General features: G+C 39.1%; 1 protein-coding gene and 1 non-coding gene across 7 annotated transcripts in view; both read right to left on the bottom strand.

Annotated features, from left to right (window-relative positions):
* The window catches only part of NCKAP5 (NCK associated protein 5), a 1,152,446-nt gene that overhangs the window by 1,093,773 nt on the left and 38,117 nt on the right, over positions 1-20,556 (bottom strand). The window lies entirely within an intron of this gene.
* On the bottom strand, positions 5,036-5,142 carry LOC114113325 (U6 spliceosomal RNA). The gene has a single exon (XR_003588384.1). It is a non-coding gene; the product is annotated as a U6 spliceosomal RNA (small nuclear RNA).

The raw sequence follows: 20,556 nt of genomic DNA, 5'->3' as shown, positions 1-20,556 counted from the left end.
AATGCAAAGAGTTGGACGTGACTGAAGTGACTTAGCATGCAGCATGCCCTCTCCTACTGTTGGGGACCCTTCTGCCATCATGAATAAGTCTGGGCTAGATTCCTGGAGGATGAGAGACAATATGGGGAGAGGTCCAACGACCTCAGCAACACCAGTCATCCCAGACACATGAGTTACGCCATCCTAGACCACTCAGTCCTGGTTGGCAGAGCCAACCCAGACCAGAAAAACTTATGTTCTGTCAATCAACAGAATCATGAAAAATAATAAATGTTTGTAGGTTTAAACCATTAAGTTTGAAGTGGTCTCTTAGTAAAAGCTAAATTATTGAAAAGTAATCAGAAAAAATGGGCAATTACATGTACAAAGATGGTCATTTTAATATCATCTATACTAATAAACTGGAAACAATATGTGTCCAACAAGAAAGAATTAGGTTAATAATAACTACAGATCTGAGATCATAAATCATTAAAAATCATATTTTCAAAATGTAATGACATTTTATCATTGATAGTTTGGTCAATGATAAAATATTTAATGATATTAAAATAATTGCAAGAGAAAATTGATTATAGCTGGTTACAATTATATGTAAAATATGATTTTGAATTATGCAAATATGTGTGTTGTATCACAGATGGAGATTTGGTCTGAAGATTTATTTAAAAAATTACTGTTTTCAAATTTTCATGCAAGATCTCACTTTGTCTTTAGGGAGATTATTCCTGACTTCTGTGTGGTCCCTTGAAGTTATACAACCTAAAGCAAGAGTGAATATGTAAATGTGTTGAAGCAATCTACATGCAGAATGTTCTGACTGAGATGTTCTGTTTAATAAATGTAAAACAGCTGCATTTTAAAATTATATCTCTGAAGATCAGTTCCTTTAGAGAGGATTTTTTCTTAAACTTGGACTCAGATGACACCACCCTTATGGCAGAAAGTGAAGAGGAACTAAAAAGCCTCTTAATGAAAGTAAAAGCAAAGAGTGAAAAAGTTGGCTCAAAGCTCAACATTCAGAAAATGAAGATCATGGCATCTGGTCCCATCACTTCATGGGAAATAGATGGGGAAACAGTGGAAACAGTGTCAGACTTTATTTTTTGGGCTCCAAAATCACTGCAGATGCTGATTGCAGCCATGAAATTAAAAGACTCTTACTCCTGGGAAGAAAAGTTATGAGCAACCTAGATAGCATATTTAAAAGTAGAGACATTACTTTGCCGACTAAGGTCCATCTAGTCAAGGCTATGGTTTTTCCAGTGGTCACGTATGGATGTGACAGTTGGACTGTGAAGAAGGCTAAGTGCCGAAGAATTGATGCTTTTGAACTGTGGTGTTGGAGAAGACTCTCGAGAGTCCCTTGGACTGCAAGGAGATCCAACCAAACCATTCTGAAGGAGATCAGCCCTGGGATTTCTTTGGAAGGAATGATGCTAAAGCTGAAACTCCAGTACTTTGGCCACCTCATGCGAAGAGTTGACTCATTGGAAAAGACTCTGATGCTGGGAGGGATTGGGGGCAGGAGAAGAAGGGGACGACCAAGGATGAGATGGCTGGATGGCATCACTGACTGGATGGATGCGAGTCTGAGTGAACTCTGGGAGTTGGTGTTGGACAGGGAGGCCTGGTGTGCTGTGATTCATGGGGTCGCAAAGAGTCGGACGTGATTGAGCAACTGAACTGAACTGAACTGAACTGACTAGATGGCTATATACCATCAAATCATTGCTTGTCCTTAAAGAGAGATGTGCTGTTTTCTGTGAGGAATAGCTCAAAGATGGAAAGATTTGATCTTCTGTTCATGTGACATTGGAGGATATCTGGAAATCAAGGTCCATGTTGGGCTTCATGCAGTAATAATCTTGACTTTGGGAAATACAGTCTAAGAGTCGTACAAGTGAGTCATCTGCACCACTGGTCAGACAGATCATCTCCCTGTGGGTGGGGCTGGGGTCTTCTATTTTCTGAAGGGAATGGACGTCCCTACTTTGAATCATTCTGTAAAAGGGTTAACACAGAGGCATTCAATAAAGAGTCAAGAAGGCTGCTCTTGGACTCTACTGGAGTGGGTGGATTTCCATTCCATTAAAAACTGTGGCCAGTTTTATGAGTAGGCATTTCTAGAAGCAGTTTTAAGCTGTTCTCTATGTCAGATTTCTTTTCTGTATACCCTAAACGTCAGTAAACTCTTCTGGAAAATGCCCCATTTCCTCAGCTGTGCATCCCGGAATTAGGGAAGGGCTGTCCCAAGAATTGATGGGAAAGACCACAGAATGAGCTGTGTCCTGTTCTGAAAGGTGGAGTGGCCATATCACTAGCAGCCATCAGAGAGGACCAGGAGAAGAAACACCTAATTGATCAAGTCCCATGGGCAGCAGCTGCCATAGCATGGCTGTATACAGTAGAGGCCACAGCAGAGCAAGTCTATTTTTAAGCTTTTATGAGGCTAAGCCTCTGAAAAACTCTCAGAAGCTGCTGAGGAACACTGTCTCACAACTCCATTATTGGAACACAAATTTGCATCAGTTCAGCTCAGTTCAGTTGCTCAGTTGTGTCCGACTCTTTGCGACCCCATGAATCGCAGAACACCAGGCCTCCCTGTGCATCACCAACTCCCAGAGTTCACTCAGATTCACGTCCATCCAGTCAGTGATGCCATCCAGCCATCTCATCCTCTGTCGTCCCCTTCTCCTCCTGCCCCCAATCCCTCCCAGCATCAGAGTCTTTTTTTTTTTTTCATTTTAAGAATTTTTTTTTTTTTAATTTTAAAATCTTTAATTCTTACATGCATTCCCAAACATGAACCCCCCTCCCACCTCCCTCCCCATAACATCTTTCTGGGTCATCCCCATGCACCAGCCCCAAGCATGCTGCATCCTGCGTCAGACATAGACTGGCGATTCAATTCACATGATAGTATGCATGTTAGAATGTCATTCTCCCAAATCATCCCACCCTCTCCCTCTCCCTCTGAGTCCAAAAGTCCGTTATACACATCTGTGTCTCTTTCCCTGTCTTGCATACAGGGTCGTCATTGCCATCTTCCTAAATTCCATATATATGTGTTAGTATACTGTATTGGTGTTTTTCTTTCTGGCTTACTTCACTCTGTATAATCGGCTCCAGTTTCATCCATCTCATCAGAACTGATTCAAATGAATTCTTTTTAACGGCTGAGTAATACTCCATTGTGTATATGTACCACAGCTTGCTTATCCATTCATCTGCTGATGGACATCTAGGTTGTTTCCATGTCCTGGCTATTATAAACAGTGCTGCGATGAACATTGGGGTACATGTGTCTCTTTCAATTCTGGTTTCCTCGGTGTGTATGCCCAGAAGTGGGATTGCTGGGTCATAAGGTAGTTCTATTTGCAATTTTTTAAGGAATCTCCACACTGTTCTCCATAGTGGCTGTACTAGTTTGCATTCCCACCAGCAGTGTAGGAGGGTTCCTTTTCTCCACACCCTCTCCAGCATTTATTGCTTGCAGATTTTTGGATCGCAGCCATTCTGACTGGTGTGAAGTGGTACCTCATTGTGGTTTTGATTTGCATTTCTCTAATAATGAGTGATGTTGAGCATCTTTTCATGTGTTTGTTAGCCATCCGTATGTCTTCTTTGGAGAAATGTCTATTTAGTTCTTTGGCCCATTTTTTGATTGGGTCGTTTATTTTCTGGAGTTGAGCTGCAGAAGTTGCTTGTATATTTTTGAGATTAGTTGTTTGTCAGTTGCTTCATTTGCTATTATTTTCTCCCATTCCGAAGGCTGTCTTTTCACCTTGCTTATATTTTCCTTTGTTGTGCAGAAGCTTTTAATTTTAATTAGATCCCATTTGTTTATTTTTGCTTTGATTTCCAGAATTCTGGGAGGTGGATCATAGAGGATCCTGCTGTGATTTATGTCTGAGAGTGTTTTGCCTATGTTCTCCTCTAGGAGTTTTATAGTTTCTGATCTTACATTTAGATCTTTAATCCATTTTGAGTTTATTTTTGTGTGCGGTGTTAGAAAGTGATCTAGTTTCATTCTTTTACAAGTGGTTGACCAGTTTTCCCAGCACCACTTGTTAAAGAGATTGTCTTTACTCCATTGTATATTCTTGCCTCCTTTGTCAAAGATAAGGTGTCCATATGTGTGTGGATTTATCTCTGGGCTTTCTATTTTGTTCCATTGATCTATATGTCTGTCTTTGTGCCAGTACCATACTGTCTTGATGACTGTGGCTTTGTAGTAGAGCCTGAAGTCAGGCAAGTTGATTCCTCCAGTTCCATTCTTCTTTCTCAAGATTGCTTTGTCTATTCGAGGTTTTTTGTATTTCCATACAAATCTTGAAATTATTTGTTCTAGTTCTGTGAAAAATGTGGCTGGTAGCTTGATAGGGATTGCATTGAATTTGTAAATTGCTTTGGGTAGTATACTCATTTTCACTATATTGATTCTTCCAATCCATGAACATGGTATATTTCTCCATCTATTAGTGTCCTCTTTGATTTCTTTCATCAGTGTTTTATAGTTTTCTATATATAGGTCTTTAGTTTCTTTAGGTAGATATATTCCTAAGTATTTTATTCTTTTCGTTGCAGTGGTGAATGGAATTGTTTCCTTAATTTCTTTTTCTACTTTCTCATTATTCGTGTATAGGAATGCAAGGGATTTCTGTGTGTTGATTTTATATCCTGCAACTTTACTATATTCCTTGATTAGCTCTAGTAATTTTCTGGTGGAGTCTTTAGGGTTTTCCATGTAGAGGATCATGTCATCTGCAAACAGTGAGAGTTTTACTTCTTCTTTTCCAATTTGGATTCCTTTTATTTCTTTTTCTGCTCTGATTGCTGTGGCCAAAACTTCCAGAACTATGTTGAATAGTAGCGGTGAAAGTGGGCACCCTTGTCTTGTTCCTGACTTTAGGGGAAATGCTTTCAATTTTTCACCATTGAGGATAATGTTTGCTGTGGGTTTGTCATAGATAGCTTTTATTATGTTGAGATATGTTCCTTCTATTCCTGCTTTCTGGAGAGTTTTTATCATAAATGGATGTTGAATTTTGTCAAAGGCCTTCTCTGCATCTAACAGGGGCCATGCTAATCTTCTCTGTATCGTTCCAATTTTAGTATATGTGCTGCCGAAGCGAGCACCAGAGTCTTTTCCAATGAGTCAACTCTTCGCATGAGGTGGCCAAAGTACTGGAGTTTCAGCTTTAGCATCATTCCTTCCAAAGAAATCCCAGGGCTGATCTCCTTCAGAATGGATTGGTTGGATCTTTTTGCAGTCCAAGGGACTCTCGAGAGTCTTCTCCAACACCACAGTTCAAAAGCATCAGTTCTTTGGTGCTCAGCCTTCTTCACAGTCCAACTCTCACATCCATACAAGACCACTGGAAAAACCATAGCCTTGACTAGATGGACCTGTCGGCAAAGTAATGTCTCTGCTTTTGAATATGCTATCTAGGTTGCTCATAACTTTTCTTCCCAGGAGTAAGCGTCTTTTAATTTCATGGCTGCAGTCACCACCTGCAGTGATTTTGGAGCCCAAAAAGATAAAGTCTGACACTGTTTCCACTGTTTCCCCATCTATTTCCCATGAAGTGATGGGACCGGATGCCATCATCTTCGTTTTCTGAATGTTGAGCTTTAAGCCAACATTTTCACTCTCCTCTTTCACTTTCATCAAGAGGCTTTTAGTTCCTCTTCACTTTCTGCCATAAGGGTGGTGTCATCTGCATATCTGAGGTTAGCATAACTGGACATTAAAAATGATGATTAAAGCAACCAGGCCACAAGACCAAGTTCAAGGTATTGCAAGGTCACTTAGTGGGCTTCCCAACTTCTAATAAACAGAACAAGATGTGAATAACAATGTGTAACTTCCAAGACCAGGACACTAGGACTCCCTCCTTGCCATTTTGAGAATCATCACTCTGAGGAAGCCAGTAGCTACATTGTGAGGACATGCAAGCCGCCTTATGGAGAGACACACACGGTGAGGACCTGGGACTCCAGCCGGCAGCTGTGGGGGTGGGCCTTTTTGAAAGCAGGTCCTCTAGCCCTGGTCAAGCGTTCCGATTACAGTCTACTGACATCTTGATTGCAATTCCATGAAAGACTCTAAATTAGAACCATCCAGCAAAGGCACTGCTGAATTCTTGAGCCATAAAAACTGTGAGACAATAAATGTTTACTGTTTTTTTTTTTTTAATGTGGGTTAAAGAAAACTAACAAGGTCACCTTATTTCGTAGCCTCAGGGAAACAAGTGCTGCTGGGGTTGATAGTTTATGTGCAAATATGTAAATGTCTATGCAGGAAGAAAGATTAGAAGGAAATGCACCAGAATGTTAGCCAACTGCGTCAATCCTTAGTGTGGGGTTATTAGAAATTTTTATTTTCTTTTGTATTCTTTCCACATTTTTGCAAAATTTCTATCATAATAATCAGAAAAAAAAATGCTACTTTAAAAAACTTATCAGATAGCCTTCTCTAAGAATAATATACTGTGACAATTTGGAGGGATGGAGTGGAGAGGGCGGTGGGAAAGGGGTTCAGGAAGGAGGAGACACATGTATGCCTATGGCCAATTCATGTTGATGTATGGCAAGAAACCATCACAACACTGTAAAGTAATTATCATCCAGTTTAAGAAAAAGAATAATGTGTAGCTGTGTGAAAGGCTGAAGCTCCCCAGAACTCTTCTATCTTACCCTACCTGCTTCAGAGAGTCTCCATCTCCTCTTGGAAAGTCTATATTTTGCATTCACAGTGATATAATTTCTCTTTCTCATTCTTCAATCTATCATAAAATATTCTGTTCAATGCTGCCACTCTAGGTTTTTTTCAGGAAAATTTAAATTTTAACAGAGGTGTAAGGTAAAGAAATACAGCCATCATCAGTGAGAATCTAGTCAATAGCCAAAAGCCAGAAAGGTATTTTGGATTGTTTGGCCTTTCCCAGAAACTAAGAAATTATCCCTACAGGCCCCTGGATAATTGAATTTTCTTTTTAAACTGCATTGCACATAAAGCCAGATTCCTTGAACCTTTTTTCAGAGATTAGAACCTCAAAGGACCTGATGGATGATTTGAAGGACCTCCTTTCCTCCATAGTCATGCATAGGGCTGCCATGTAGCAGCCACAGATACAAGCTAAGGACTACCAGTTTGCATCTGGGGAAACTGACAGCTAAGGCTGATCCAGAGCACACTGGTTTTCCCTTCAGGGCACTCTGCAGAAAGAAGTGACCGCCAAGTTCCCAGATCCTAAAAGAACTGAATGAGTTTGTTCACAGCCAGTTTACGAACACTAGTGAACCTAGGAAGGTGATACAAAAAGTGGATGAAAGAGTGGAAGTGGGGATGGTACTATTCCTGAAGTCAAGCTGCCTGCTTCATAACTTGACCAAGGGGCGCCTCATCAACAACCACACAGCTCTCCCCTCCCTGTGCAAATGGAAGCCTTCATCAGCCAGCCAGGGGCTATCTCTCAGCATACCCAGGCAGTCTCATGATCTTACCTAACACACTGTGGTGGGCAGCCAGTGCCCAGCATCCACTGATGGGAGTCAGCCTGGGAAAGAACAGCCTTCTGCCATTTCCAACCTAGAGTAAATGTTCTCCCTCACCCATGGTGCCCCTGAAACGGAGCAGGACTGTATGAGGCCCTCCTGGAAACAAATCCTTTCTGCATCTCCCATTTTTTATTTGTAGAAAATGGGCTTCATTCAGCCACTCTACATTCCCTGAGTTCCAAAGGGCAAATTCAAACAAACTCCTTCCTTGCTTATCAAGGAAGGAAGGGGATGCAAAAACAAAGGAGGAGCAGCCAGCCAAGAAAACAACAGTATAACTGTGGGGCAGGTCCTGATTCCTCTTCAAGAAATATATATATATACACACACACATATATACATATATATATATATATATATATATATACACACACACACACACACACATATATATATATGAGTTCTTCTGTAGGGACCAATGCCCCCATGCAGGTGAAGGATGGTAATTTCAGGCTGAGCATAAGATTCCTAGAGCACTACTCTGTTACCTCACCACCAACCAATCAGAAGTCACATACCCAGTAGACCTCTTCCTAAATTTTGCCTATAAAAACTTCTCGCCCCAAATAAGCAGGGAGTTCTGGTTTTTTAACATAAGCCACCCATTATCCTTGCTTGGCTCTGCAATAAACCTTTCATTGCTCCAATCTGACATTTAGGTTTGTTCTGCCTCACCTGACTTGTGCTCAGTAACACACCTTCAAATTAAGGTATCTCAAAAAAAATGAGAAATGCAAGCAGGAAGTGTATGAGATTAGAAAGCAGCATCCCTGCCATCAAGCTTAAGCAAAGAGAAGAATATAAGAAAGCATACAGATGGAGAAGGACAAGCCTACCTTTCATGATGTAATGAACAAAATCCAGTTTGTGTGTAATAAACCTGGTTAATCCACATCCCAATCCTGAGAGATGGATGGTATCAACTTCATTTTATAGATGGATATAAAAAAGGTTGAGAAAGTTTATATTATGATTCAAGGGGTAGAGCTGGGTGGGATCTGAATCCAAATCAGTCTGATTAGCAGCTTCCCATGTGACACTAGGGGTAAAGAACCCACTTGCCACTGCAGCAGACAGAAAAGATATGGGTTCAATTCCTGGATCAAGAAGATCCTCTGGAGGAGGGCATGGCAACCTATTCCAGTATTCTTGCCTGGAGAATATCATGGACAGAGGAGCATGGTGGGCTGCAGTCCATAGGATTGCAAAGAGTCATATATGACTGAAGCAACTTAACATGTACCCACACATGCAGTCTGATTAGAAAATTCAGGTTCTTTCAATGACACTAAATAGCAGGCCTCTGAAAAATAAATATACCATGATTGACTGGGCTCATGAATAAGAGCTCTCTTATCCAAAATCATATAACCTCAAAAAGAACATACTGTCTTGGACTAGGGCTGAATAGAAGAGATCGCTGGGTTGTTCAGCACTCATAAGTGCATTCTGAGCAAAGAATACAGTTTAATCCCTCAAACAGAAGCTCTTATCTGTACACAGTTAGATAGAGATTTTTTACCAACCACTTCAGTCTTACCTTAATCACCATGCAGCTCCTCTCCAGCTATTATCTGTTAAGCCTCTTTCTTACTCACTGAATATTTCATACATGAAGTAATGGAATGCAGAGTTATGGGCTGAGTACTAGCCTTTTGGTTTCCATTTAAATTTACAGCTTACTGGTATGAAAAGGGTCCTGGGGTGCTAAGTAAGGTGGTGATTATACTATCCATCAATTAGCTTGCATTTCAGCCCAATGTTCATGGCCCTTTTCCACTCCCTCATAACAAAAGGCTGTTTAACTCAACACATACACACACGCATGCTTTATCCCAAGCATTTTTACTGAGTTACAGAATGTGTGTCACCCAGATGTGCTTGCCACAATACGTTAATTGTATTGGAAAAATGATCAGAGACATATTTACACTAATCAACTCCCATAGCTGAGACCAGTTTTTCACTATGGTAACTATTTTCTCACCACTCCACTTTAGAATTAATTACCCTGTTGCCATGTTAACATTCTTCTCCACACTTAAAATTTGCAAGCTAGGAAATCTTTGAGAGTTTTCCAGGAAGAATCACTTTTAGGGAAACTTCATTTCTGAATATGGAGAGCCTTTGTGTATTTTTAGATGATTCGATGACAGCAACAAGAATTGGAAGTGGTAAAGACATAAGGTTGCCAGATAAAATACAAGATGCCCAGTTAAATTTGAATTTCATATAAGTAATGACTTTTCTATTGGATGTCCCATGTGACACTGAAATATATACTAAAAAATGTGTGCTTTTTTATCTGAAAATCGAGTTTTGCTGATGTCTTTGATTTGAAAAATCTGGCAACCCTAGGCAAAGAAAAAGGAAGGAGGACAAGATTCCCGTATTACAGGGGTTACAGATATTTGAAGGTGATATAATAGTGCAATCTTTTAGAACAAATGTGCTAAACAGGCAATAAGCTGTTTTTTTTTTGTTTTTTTTTTTGTTTGTTTTTTTTTTAGTCACTCAGTCATGTCCGACTCTTTGCAACCCCATGGACTATAGCATGCCAGGCTCCTCTGTCCATGCGATCCTCCAGGCAAGAATATTGGAGTGGGTTGCCATTTCCTTCTCCAGGGGATCTTCCCAACCCAGGGATCGAACCCGGGTCTCCTGCATTGCAGGCAGAGGCTTTATCCTCTGAGCCACCAGGGAATCCCATAAACTGTTTAGCACACCTCTAATTTACACACTGTGATGATTTTAAAGTAGGGGAAGAAAAATAGGAATCTGGAGAAATGAATGAACAGACAAAGGCCATGGAGGTTGAACATTTTCTGGGGGACCTTTTCATGACATTCTAGACTTGTGACCATCAGTCTGCATGAAAATACAACATAGAAGTTGAACCCTCTGATAATATAAGAGATCAAGGGAAATACTCTTCCAAACTGAAAATGAAGACAAAACAAAAAAGGAAACAGAAAACCAGAAAGGAAAGCAAATGCTGGATCAGTAACTATGCTGATAGAATTTCCCCATTCCAGGGATCTGGAACTTGGGGAACAGGGCACAAAGCTTCCACAAGGTGGGGAGTTGGGACTTAGATGAAAACCCAAGAACTTTGAAAGACTAGATGCTCCGTGAAATGATAGATTAGAAAAAGATTCTCTTCACCTACAAAGGAAGACAATATGTAAAATTATCATACAGTTTCAGCTCTTCTTAGGAAAACAAAATTTCTCCATCCACTGGCCACAAGTAGCCAGATAAAAAAATTAAAACTAAAAAAAAAAAAAGTGCTTATTATCTACCTGAAAATCAAATTTAACTAGATGAAAAAAAAATTTTTGTTTCCTGATAAATTTATTGACTTTCCCACCCCTTCCCCATAACCAAAATTATTAAATATAGGCCTATTCCATGTGAGCTTGGGGCTCAAATTTACACAAACACCAGGGTTTTGGAAGCCCACAAACCAAAATGCTAACTGAATGATGTTCTAATTGGTCAGCATCGCAAGATGTGTGGTAGAAGTAAATGCAAAGAAACACACACTCACCTAGAGCTCTCAGGATTCTCACAGATAAAGAGCAGATATAAGTTCTCAATACAAAATAACTTTAAAAAATGATGACTCACTATATTGTACATCTGAAACTAATATAATACTGTAAATCAACTATACTTCAATTAAAAAAGAGATTAATTCAAAAAACATATCTAAGTAAACAGGCCACTAGGGGAAAGCATTTGTAGAAATAAAACCTTCAAAAGTAGACTTCCTAGAAGTTCGTATATCAAAGTTTGTGAAAGATACAAAATACAAATAAGAAATCTTTAAAAACCAAATTAGACTTACAGAAATTAAAATATAACCATTGACATAAAATAGATATATAATTATTGAAATTAAAAATTGTTCTGCTGTAAAACACTGTGAATAAGCTATATTTTCTTGGGCTCCAAAATCACTGCAGATGGTTACTGCAGCCATGAAATTAAAAGATGTTTGCTCCTCGGAAGAAAAGCTGTGACCAACCTAAATAACATATTTAAAAAGCAGAGACATTACTTTGTTGACAAAGGTCCGTGTAGTCAAAGATATGGTTTTTCCAGTAGTCATATATAAATGTGAGAGTTGGATCATAAAGAAAGCTGAGCACCAGAGAATTGATGCTTTTGAACTGCGGTGTTGGAGAAGACTCTTAAGAGTCCCTTGGACTGCAAGGAGATCCAACCAGTCCATCCTAAAAGAAATCAGTCCTGAATATTCACTGGAAGGACTGATGTTAAAGCTGAAGCTCCAATACTTTGGCCACCTGATGCAAAGAACTGACTCACTGGAAAAGACCCTGATTCTGGGAAAGACTGAAGGCAGGAGGTGAAGGGGACAACAGAGGAAGAGATGGTTGGATAGCATCACCGACCTGATGGACATGAATTTGAGCAAGCTCTGGGAGGTGGTGATGGACAGGGAGGCCTGGCATGCTGCATTTCATGGGGTAGCAAGAAGTCAGACACGACTGAGCAACTGAACTGAACTGATACATATATCCCCTCCCTGTTGAGCCTTCCTCTTACCCCCTCAACCTGCTCAATCTTAATCATGAGCAAAACACGTCTCTGAGGTACTATCATACTTCCTGTCAAATTAGAAAAAGTTAATACATTTGGACATTATTAGTTGTCAGAGAGGATGTGGACCAATATATTACTCTTAGCATATGACTGGTGGGAGTATAAATTGGTTCAACGATTTAAAGAACAAATGGCAACCTCCAGGAAATCTGACAAGGTACAATCCCCACAATTCAATAATTCTACTCCTAGTTACATATTCTTCACAACTCTTGTACATGTACACAAGGGGATATGATCATAGCAACAGTATTTGAAACAAGAAAAAACTGGTTTGTAGTGACAAATGACAATCCATAAGGTGCTCCCTCCATATTGCCTGGTAAGAAACTAAGCGCATTACAGGCATCCACCTTAAACCTTCACTGTGAGGTAACTAACGTCCCCAGTGACTGCAAACAGCTCACACTTTACCTTCATACTGACACCAAAGCAGTCTGCCTGCAAGTCTTACAAGGTTCTTATCCTATTCAATTCACAGAAAGAAAGAGTAGCAAGAGGGGGAACATCCCACTGGTGGACTCTGTCTGCAGGAGACCCATTCCACAGTGCATCCAAATGCCCTGGAGCTCAAGCACACCTCTGAAAAGGATGATGAGACTCTGATCACTTTCCTGCCAATGAGTCCCTTTTTACACGAAGTGATACTAATGATATCTGTGCTGACCCCTTGACACAGTAGTTGCAAGCAAATTAAATGTCCATCCATAGGAGAGTGTGGAAACAAATTATGGAAGTTCATATAGATGAACACCATCATCATGGATGAACCTTACCAACACAATAATGAATGAAAGTACCAAGATACCAAATGATAGAATAGTACATACACCTAAGGAGATCCAACCAGTCCATTCTGAAGCAGATCAACCCTGGGATTTCTTTGGAAGGAATGATGCTAAAGCTGAAACTCCAGTACTTTGGCCACCTCATGTGAAGAGTTGACTCATTGGAAAAGACTCTGATGCTGGGAGGGATTGGAGGCAGGAGGAGAAGGGGACGACAGAGGATGAGATGGCTGGATGGCATCATGGACTCGATGGACGTGAGTCTGAGTGAACTCCGGGAGATGGTGATGAACAGGGAGGCCTGGTGTGCTGTGATTCATGGGGTCGCAAAGAGTTGGACACAACTGAGGGACTGAACTGAACTGAAATTTAAGATAGTTGTTACATGATTGCACATTTGAAGGAAGTAAGATACAAGGGGACAGGAACATCAATTTTATTGGTAATGTTTTATTTCTTAGCCTGAGTGGTAAAACATGGGTTTTTTATGAAATATTTCATAATTTTTCATATAATGTTCCTGAAATATTTCATAATAAATATTTTAAATGAATGGGTATGAAGTAAAGAAACAGAACATATCACTTTTATAAAGGAGGAAATTCATAAAGATTGAAGAAGGTTTCTCCTAGGTTAGGGAGATGTAGAATCTCTGGGAGATCACTTGAAGGGGAGTCGAAAGGGAGACATTCTTCAAAATATTCTGGAATCATTTTACAGCACTGAGATGATTATAAATAAAATATCTTCACTGGCCTAGGAGTTATATAATTAATATCAGTTCAGTTCAGAGAGGGTACTTTAGAGTTAACCCTAGTCATGTCTGACTCTGTGACCCCATGGACTGTAGCCTACTAGGCTCCTCTGTCCATGGGATTTTCCAGGCAATAGTACTAGAGTGGACTGCCATTTCCTTCTCCAGGGAATCTTCCTGACCCAGGGATAGAACCCGGGTCTCCTGCATTGTAGACAGACGCTTTACTTTCTGAGCCTCAGAGAAGTCCCATAATTTATATATATCTATATCTATATCTATATCTATATCTATATTTAAATAATGAAGCAATCTTCTTCAACAAGTAATCCATTTTGCCAATCTTTCAAAATACTAGGTTGACCCAAAAGTTCCATTTGGGATTTTCTGTACACCTTATGGAAAAATCTGAATGAACTTTTTTGGCCACCCACTACTAAACAACCTCTATATACAATATCACTTCACTTGCAAAAAAAAGTTTCTAGATTATTTATGCAAATGTCAAAATTTAGTCTGGAATTGCACGGATATTCATTATATATATATATATATATACGTATATATATACATATATATACATACATACATATATATATATATATATATATATATATATAAATAAATACATACTTCTGGTCTTGTATGGCAGTTCTCTCTGAGAGTATTTTCCCAGTGAACGGATGAATAAATAGAATGAGTGAAAACCACTTAAAGAATTAGTGTGTGCTGAAAAGATTCAAATTAATGCTGACTGCAACCAAAGTACAACTTTCAACTAATATGAAGTTCCACCCCACCAGTTAAGCCCTGTGTTAGACAGTGGAGATGTGAAGACAGTTAAACTGCTTCCTAAGAATCTACACCATATTTGCACCATAACACTCATACCTCTCAAGGTAATGACTCCCCTATACTCCTGCACCCTTTGTGAAAACAAGGACTTTGCTCCATTTCTCCCTCCTCAGCAATTAGGCATAGATACAGTGGATAAATTCAACAGTTAAACTGTAGAGTCAAATACAAGTTCTTTGGAGGCTCTCTGGTATTTGAGGATCTTATGCACTTATGCATCTCTGTTCATGTGGACAGCAGAGATTTCTTCATAGCTGTAAGAGCAGCAAATGTTAGCAGCTAGATATTTCTCTGCTTTCCCACAGTAAAATGTTCTAATTGTTTTCTTTCCTTCTGCCTGTCTTATTGAGGTTCTCCCCTACCCATGCCTTCAAGCAATCCAATTACTTTATGAGAGAAAACATAGAAGACTGTTGTATAAAAATATCTTATAAATACCACATTTAAAAATAAACTCTAATTTCATTTTAAAAGATCAATTATTTTTACCTTTCTCCACCATCTTCCTCCACAGCTGCATCTGGTTCTGTTTTCTGGCCACCAAGAGTGAGGTTCCTGAAATTTGATCTCTAATCCTAGTCCACTGCAGGATGCCAGCCAAGATCTGGGAGCACTCTGGAATAATGTTTCTAGAGCAGGCTAAAGTCAGACACTGACTGCCCTGTGCATGGCCATCCCCTGCTCCTGCCTGGCTGCGCTTGGAGCTAACAGAGTGGGAGATAATGAAGGCAAGCACGTGGGCACAGCTTCCTGCCAGGGCAGGAGCCAACCCCGAGGCCACGGACTGAGAGCCTGCTCTGGGAGACTGTGGTTTGTCCAGTTTAACCAGCTCAACCTGAGGGAACCCCACGCCTCAGCATGTAGGGACCAGAGGAGGGTGGTGGGACTTCAACAAGTCAGACATCTGCTTAGCAAAGTTATCTTGAATTCAAATTCTTTCAGGGAGAATCATCATCCGTCACCTCTACCATGTAAATGGAAAACCTATTGTAGCAAGACACTTTTCTCCATTCTGTGATTAACACATCTATACTGGTTAAACTCTCATTAGCAGATCAGCCCAAGTAATATTTTACCATTTTATCAAGATGAATATATAGAAAGACTTGTCTTAGAATCAGTCAGCCTCTGCCTGTATTCATTTTTCTTGTAGCAACAACTCAGAGAATGTATGAATCAGTCAGTCAGAGGGGAGGGGAAAGAAAAATGTGCTTGATATACCCTAAAGAGTGGGGGTGGGGAGTTGAAATATTTATAACTAGAGCATAGTCTTCATAGAGTGAAGCTGAAATATTTCACAAGCAGGCAAAACTGTAAAAGTGCAAAATTGAGATATTCATACATTTCACATTGACTCTGAATTATTGACAGGAAAGACCACTTTCAGAGCACTCTTTATAAAGTTGAGATAAAGTAGTGAGAAATCCAACTGCTGAGGAACTGGATTCCTGGCTTCTAACAGAGCTTGGTGCATTAATTTATGGCAGTAAATAACTGTTATGAAAGTTCATGTAGAAACCATTATCTAAATGGCTAAATAAGAAAGACTTGCATTATAGCCAGGCATGAATTTCTGGCAGGGGAAGTACAAGTTTGCTCACAATGTCTTTTTTTAGATTACTCTGAGGAAGAATGTCATCACTGGAATACTGCAAACTATAGCAAGTTTCATCTTTCTCTCTCTCTCTCTCTGTTTTTTTATGGAATGAGAAATGACATCAGTTTACATGTCATCTGAGAAGAAAGGAATTTATTTTGTTGAAAGGCATCCAAATCTCTCTTTCTTTGGGAGGCTTTGTTACTGAAACAAACTTTATCATTGTTAATTGTTTGGCCATTTATGGGACTGGGAGCTAAATAAAAGGTTGTTTAATCAACAAGTCTGTACATTTGTACACACTTTATTGACCTAGTAATTTTACAATTACTATTACACCTATGACAGTCTTAAGGCAATGCTACCATTTAAAACCCTACTATTCTAAACTCAGTAGGAAAATGCCATAAAGAATGGGAAATTCATATATATATACACACACATTTATATGAAATTATCTCAACCTACCCCACAATTCCTCCATGACCTAGAAACTGTAGCTCCTAACATTTAATTGTCCTCAATTTTATCCCCATTGCTACCCACACAACCCCTGTGTTCTGTTCCTCAATATCTTTCATCTGAATTAATCCAATATCTTCCCAATAAATCTCCCCACCTTTAACCTTGCTGTCTACAGTCCAGCTCCACTATCCTAGTCATTTTGAGGCTCCCCCCGGTCTTGTAATAAAGTCCAAAAGCCATCATGGTATCCCAAATCCTTTATATCCTGGGTTAGTTTTTCTCCCTCCAAACTCTTTGCCCAGTTTCCCCATTCACATTTCATAGACCAACCACAGGAAAACAGCTACAGCTCTTGAAAGCACCAAGTTCTCTCTTACCTATAAGCTTTCATATCTTTAGCTTCCCCTATTCTTTTCCAAACTTCCCCACCCCTCCCTGAAACTTTTTCCTGTTGAACACCTACTTGTCCTTTAGGGGTTTCACATGGAAGCCTTCCCAGATACACCTCTGCCCCTACACCTTGGCTTCAGTGCCCCCTGTACTCTTTCTGGGTACTATGTGCTTAAGATATGTAGAATGAATAATTTACCCTAACAAACATCTCCAATTGCATGAAACCTCTGATGTGTCCATGATCATTGCTTGTCATCTCATGAACACACCCTGTACATGCTCATCTCCACACCTGTGCTCACACTATTCATTCATCTCGGGATGGTTTCCTTCTTCCTCTAAGATTTCTCTGAACATTTCAACCCTAGGCAGTAATTCTGACCTCTGAATCCATGGCACATTTTGTGTATGTTTCTCTTTTGATATTTATTTCTACACAGTGCCAGTGACATCATTTCTATTTTAACTTTTGAGTTATTTAACTTTTTTATAGATGTATATCTAGTCTCCTGCCAATTGCTTGGTCCGTGGCAGGAGCCATGCTTAAAATAACTTGGTCCAAGTTACTTTAAGCAACTTAAAAACAGGAACAGAACTACTCTGCATTCCTCTTCTTTCTTCTCTGAGTTCACACAGTTTGCCACAGTGTACATAGGAGATAATCAGTACATATCCTTTAACATTTGTTATATGATGAGGATAAAACTAACAAACAAAGACTATACAATGTAACAAATATGTTTCATTTTTAAATAAATAAATTATTTCAGATGAGATCATAAACAAAATGAGAAATTCAGGACTATAAACATAATTTACTGTAGACTGGCACATGAATGTAAAGCCTAGGGAAGCAGCAGCTGCAATGGAAACTCTTAACTATCATGCCAAGAGTGTGAATGTACTCAACTGTAGGACAAGCCAGATGTCAATCAAAAGTGAAATGAAAACAAGATGTACACTCTCCACACCAACTTGTATGTATATTTAATCAAGAGCTCACAGCCATATGGCAAGGGTAAAAGAAAAATAAAAGGAACAGTGAAAAAAAAATACAAAACACTAAATGTTAGAAGTAAAACAAACATATTAACACAATAACTATAAGTGGGTTAAACTCCCCTAATAAGCCCCTAATAACCATCTCACACTGCATCATAAACAAAATCCAATTATATGCCTCCTAGAAGAGATACAAATCAAACAAAATGACTCCAAAAGGTCTGTTCATCTTACAGACACTTTTGTAGGATATCCCCTGTATACCAGTACCACGCTAAGTGACTACGTGATCTCTCGCTTCAGTCATGCCTGACTCTTTGAGATCCCATGGACTATAGCCTGCCAGGCTCCTCTGTCCACGAGATTATTCCTGGCAAGAATACTTGAGTGGGTTGCCAAGCCCTCCTCCAGGGGATCTTCCCATGAAAGAATCGAACCCGCATCTCCTGTGTCTCCTGCATTGCAAGGGGATTCTTTACCACTGAGCCACCAGGGAAGCCCAGTGACAAAAACTTTACATGTTAAGAGAGACAGGTATACATGGCAAATGCAGACAAAAAGCAAGCAAGAATCACAATATTAACATTAAAGAAGCAGTGGTAAAGCAAAAAGCGTTTATGTAAAAATATTTGTCTTTTATTTACCTGTCTGTTAATGAAGAATAAAATCCACAAGGATCCCCACTGGAAGTGATAGATATAGCCACCTTATTATAAATGTGTCATAAGTATTAAATAAGAAAATTAATCTAAAACACCAAACTCAACACCTGCCACACAGTACATGCTCAAAAACTAATAGTTGTTTTTAGTATCTGTATCAGTAATAGTAGTATTAGTAAGATATAATTGTTATTGGTATTAATACTACAGATAACATAGCATTAAAGTATATAAAGAAAAATACTGTAAATACAAGAAAATGCATAAAATCATAAGATAAAGTGAGTAAGTTTTACCAGTTTTTCTGTTGTTCTTAAAGCAAAAAGTGACCCCAAAAAAGGTAACAAGATCTAAACAATAATGACTGACTCTACGTGTTGTTTTGCTTGTGTATATGCATACATGTCCTGGCTTCCCAGGTGGTGCTAGTGGTGAAGAACATGACTGCCAATGCAGGAGGCATAGAGACACGTGTTCAATGGGTGTGGAAGATCCACACCCAGGAAGAGACCCAGGGAATATGGAAGATCTCCTGGAGAAGAGCAAGGCAACTCACTCCAGTATTCTTGCCTGGAGGATCCCGTGGACAGAGGAGTCTGGTGGGCTAAAGTTTACGGGGTGGCAGAGTTGGAGATGACTGAAGTGACTTAGCATGTATGCATAATATATGTACACATACAGATTTTTATGTAGTCTTCAAACTCTACGATCTACAAAATAATATGCTTCCTTTTCCATTACTCATGGAATATTTACCAAATATGAACATTAATAAAATAAAAATCACATTCCTAAAGCAAAAGATAGGCATTGTTCTATGATATCTATGACAAAAAACTTAGAAATAAACTAATAAATAGTAGCAAACAAAAACTTGAAGTTATATTGTTTATTTATATTTAGTTTTATTTATTGTTTATTTATTATTTATATTATTAATTATTTATATGTATTGGTTCAGCTAAAGAGCTCTCAGATCAAAGACAACATAAAAATTAAACTTACGGATTAAAAACAGAAGTGGTAAAAACACTATGTAAAAAACTTGTGAGATGCAGGGAAAATTGTATTCATAGGTAAAGCAACATCTTTTAATGATTTCAACATTTAAGAGTAAATAATAAATTACCAAATCTTAATCTTCAAAAATATTGAGATATAAAATTAGAAAAGCATAGAAAGATTAATATGGATTGAAGTAGAAAGGATTTTAAAAACAAAATATAAACAGTTTGAAAATAAACTTAATGTCTAATTTTCACAAGGACAAAAATAAACCCATGATAATCCTATGCTGAAAAAAGAAAATTTACAATGATTCACAAATAAAAATTATAAAGTGAATATGAGAATACATGGAGACAATAGATCCTTCCCTCTCTCTCCCTCTCCCTCTATATATGTATATATTCAAGTATATAGAAATACAAATACATGTTGGTCTTGTTCAGTCTCTCAGTCATGTCTGACTCTTTTGCGACTACATGGAATGCAGCACATCAGCCTCCCCTGTCCTTCACCAGCTTCCAGAGGTTGCTCAAACTCATACCCATTGAGTCAGTGATGCCATCCAACCGTCTCATCCTCTGTTGTCCCCTTCTCTTCCTGCCTTGAATCCTTCCCAGCATCACGGTCGATTCTGAGTCAGCTCTTTGCATGAGGTGGCCAAAGTATTGGAGCTTCAGCTTCAGCATCAGTCCTTCCAGTGAGTAATAAAGGTTGATTACCTTTAGGATTGACTGGTTGAACCCACTGCACTCAAAGGGATGCTCAAGAATCTCCTCCAACATCACAGGCCAAAAGCATCAATTCTTCAGCACTCAGCTTCCTTTATGGTCCATTTCT

The sequence above is a fragment of the Ovis aries genome, chromosome 2 (assembly GCF_016772045.2).
Source record: "Ovis aries strain OAR_USU_Benz2616 breed Rambouillet chromosome 2, ARS-UI_Ramb_v3.0, whole genome shotgun sequence".
NCBI lineage: Eukaryota > Metazoa > Chordata > Mammalia > Artiodactyla > Bovidae > Ovis > Ovis aries.
This window is presented reverse-complemented; position numbering and strand designations above follow the sequence as displayed.